This window comes from Penaeus monodon, chromosome 8 (assembly GCF_015228065.2).
Source record: "Penaeus monodon isolate SGIC_2016 chromosome 8, NSTDA_Pmon_1, whole genome shotgun sequence".
NCBI lineage: Eukaryota > Metazoa > Arthropoda > Malacostraca > Decapoda > Penaeidae > Penaeus > Penaeus monodon.
In genome coordinates, this window is record NC_051393.1 from 55,891,224 (window position 1) to 55,895,658 (window position 4,435).

Below are 4,435 nucleotides of genomic sequence, written 5' to 3' on the forward strand. Positions count from 1 at the left end.
CATAAATTTCCCAATATTTTTTACTTCGTTATTCATCATCTCTTTTCTTACATTGCTATATTATTATATTTATATCATTTGATTATCTATCATCATCATCATTTTCATTAAACTATTGCTTAAAATTTTATATTATAATCGTTTTATTATATGTATTATCATAATCATTATTTATTGCCATTATTATATATATTTTATTATTTCGATTATGATTATTATTTCATCATTATTATTATTATCATTATTATTATTATTATTGTTATTATTATTATTATTATTATTATTATTATTATTATTATTATTACAGTTATTACTTTTACCACTACTATTATCGTCATCATCATCATCACTATCATAATTATTATTACTTTTTTATCATTATCATTCATTATCATATCATTTATCATTCAATATCAATATTTTTATTCATATCATTAGCATTAGCATTGTTATCTTCAATATGATTATAACATCATTAATATTATTCTAATTATTATAAATATTAGTGATTATTATCATGAATATTATTTTTGTTATCATTTCTATTATCATCATTATAATTACTATTATCACGATTGTCATTAATATTATTATTATCATTATCACCATCATCATCATTATTATAAATATTGTTGTTATTATTAATATCATTATCCTCATCAATATCACTATTATTATTATTACAAATCATTATTATTATTATCATTACTATTGCTATTACTGCTGATATTAATATTGGTCTTATCATTATTAACATTATTGTTATTACTATTATAGATATAGCAATTATAATAATAACGATAACAATGAGATAATTATCCTCATTATAATTATTATTACCATAATCATTATCATTAATGTCATTACTATCATTATCAGAGTCAGTATCATTATGATTATTATTATAATGATATATTTTTATTATTCATATTTTTTATTACTATGATATTAATAATAGTAATAACAATAATGATTGTTATTATTATTACTGAAAATATTATTATTACTATTTTCATCATCATTATCACTATTATCATAATCTATAGCATTATTATTATCATTATTATTATTGAAATCACTATTATCATTATCATTATTATTTTATTACTATTATCCTCATCTTCATCTTCATCTTCATCTTCATCATCATTATCATCATCAATATTTTTATTAATATCATTATTATTTCTATTACTATAATTATTACTATTATAATCATTATTATGATATTAATCATAATCATAAAAACAATAATAATAATAATCGTTACTATCACAATTTCTGGTTTAAGTGCTGGCAGTTTTCATAGCAGAATTGCATCCTTGGGGTCGTTCTCGTACAGCAGTCAAGTACTTTTCTCCAAATCCTAGCTGTTCCTAATATTGACGTGTCTTGTGAAAGTTGATTTCATATATTGATATTTCTCTACTTTCTCTTTTTCCTTGTTACTAATCCTACTATCACCTGGTACCATTGGGTATTCACGTCCCCTAGTAGCTTTATCTCATTTTCATTCATCCAGATCCTTTTGAACTCATCCTTACTGACAAAATCTATATTGTCTACCACTCCAGCAAGCCTGACACTTCAGTGAATCAGTGACTCGCCATAGTTCCTTACATACCAGCTCAAATTATTCTCTTCACTTCGAATGCAACCCTAACAGCTAATTAGTCCATGCCCTCCTTTCTCTCTAGTCAGATATAACCTATATGTATCACTCTTAGGATGCAGTGTAGCGTGCATTGTCATAATCTTCCTCGATTTCCAATCCATATTCTTCAAATCAGCCGTTGTCCATTTCAGAATCCTAGCTCAATATCTCAATACTGATACAGCCCATTTGGTATTTGCCAAGCTCTTTTTCCTGCAATTCAATTTTGATTTTAAAACTTCAACCTTATCTTTCATGTCAATTTCTTTAATCTTATCCACCTCCATGATACCCGGATATTTGTATCTACTTTCAAAGAGCTTCACCACTTTCGCTCACTTCAGTACCAATAATCCACACTTATCTAATCTGAACTGCATCCCTATAATCTCAATGAAGAGATATACAGTTTGCACTAATGAATCTATTTAGTCCTCATTCTTGGCACACAACTTGAGATCATCCATAGTTAATAGATGATTAATTCTGAATTCCTTGTCACTCCATTCATTAGCTGCTACGTTTCTCAAGATCAGTGTCATTGGAATCATACATAACATAAACAGTAATGGAGATAGGCTGTATCCTCGAAATTCTTGTCTAAATATGCTTAGCTCCCAAACTTTCACCAGATGATATTAACTCTAGTTTCCATGATCGCATAATATCAGGAAATTTCTGACATTTTGCTATCCCAAACATTCCAGGCACTCACTAATCCAAATATGGGGCACCATGTCATATGCCTTTTTGTAATCAGTCCATACCATAACTTGATTAACTAATTTTACAATCTTTCGGCACTGTTTTGTCTATCAATAGTTCGTTTTTGGTTCCGACAACCCTTCTGCCGACGATGTTGCTATCCTATCTGAGTCCTTGGAGTCACTGGTGGCGGCTCTTGATGCATTTAGCAATGAGGCGAAGCCCTTTAGGCCTAGAGGTCTCCTGAACCAAGACCAAGATTCAGGACTTTGGGGGGCCTGTTAGGGGAACACGTTCAGTCGATCCATGCTTGCAGCGAAGACGTTGAAGTTATAGAGAGTTTTACATACCTTGGTAGCGTAGTTCCATATCTCTGGGCTGTCAGACCAAGAAGTCAATAGAAGGATTGGCCTGGCAACAGGAGCCATGAATTCGATCAACAAGAGCATTTGGTGATGTCAGTACCTATGCAGAAGGACCAAGCCACGTGTCTTCAAAGCCTTGATACTGCCAGATTTGCTTTATGGAAGCGAAACCTGGACGCTATCCAGTGTCTTGGAATCTCGTCTTGATGCCTTTTGTAACATATCCCTTTGCCGGATCATGGGGTACAGTTGGCAGGACCACGTTTCCAACCGGCGGTTACACTGTGAGACTGGAATGGGACCTGTTACTTGCATAATCCGGGATCGTCAACTCAGGCTATATGGGCACCTAGCTCTTTTCCCTGTGGACGACCCTGCCCATCAGGTTGTCTCTCTGCGTGACAACTCTGGGTGGACGAGGCCTGTGGGACGACCCAGGAGATCATGGCTTGGGCAGCTCGACGAGACCTGTCGCGAGGAATTAGAGATGGGCCGTGGGCCTGCCTGGAGACTCGCCTCGAGGGATCCTCGTGGCTGGAAGCGAAGGGTGGATGTCGGCCATGCGCCCCCGTCGGCGTTAGCCCCTTGATGATAATGATGATGACGATCAGTGCCGCTACTTGATAATGATCGTTTGTTCTTCAGGTGTTATTTCTGCTGCCTCATTAACCTCAATTGCAATGTCAGCCTGATTAATCTCATTAATTTCATCCTAAACATTTAACCTTGATAATATTTCTTCCCATACTCAGTGTCATTAATTTCTTGCTGTTGTACCAGTCTTCTCCCTGAGGCTTCCAGTTCACCCATTTTGACATTTTCCGCTGTCGATATCCCCTTCTTAGAACACAATTCTTGCCAAACGATTAAGCACTATAAAAAACATTGCATTCCATGACATCCAAAATCTATGCAACTTCCACTTCATATGTATTAAGAAAAATATTTTGACTGAATCGGAGTGACACATTTTAACTGTCCACCTCCTTGCGAAGCGAAGAGTGGTGTGTATAAGCAATATAAGTTGCAGGTACTTGTTTCCACAATGTATTGTTTGTAATTGAAAATCATACCGGCATATGAAGTACTTTACTTGACTTCCTTTTCTCAAAATTTTGTGTGTCAGTACAAAACTTCGATGATATCGTGTTTTGTAGCGGCCGTGATACAACTTGAAACAATTTATCAAAGGTTAGGGGTTTCGGGACGCTATAATAAGGCCTCTCATTCCAGCAGTTGTTTGATTACGACCAGGTCTTCGCTGCTCACCTTTAGAATACCTTTCGGACAAGACACCTTCACTGAAAGATCGAGTGCCATTCACGTCATTATTCTCATATCCATTTTGGTTTATTTTCCCGCATGGTGAGGTCTGTGGTGATAGGTGTCACAACTAACCAGTATTGTTATCGAGATGCCATATCTAGGAGGGCTGTCAGCTTCCTACCAATGAGACACATTAGCTCCCTCCGGACGTCAACCCGTTATTATTATTATTACCATTATTATTATTATTATTATTATTATTATTATTGCTACTACTATTCTATTAGAAATATTATCCTCCTCTTTTTTATTATTTTCTCTTTTTATTACTATCATTAATATCATTGTTATTATTATTACTGTAACAGCGACAATAATAATGATTATTATCATTATCTTTATTATTGTTATGATAATAATGATAATTATTATAATTATTTTATCA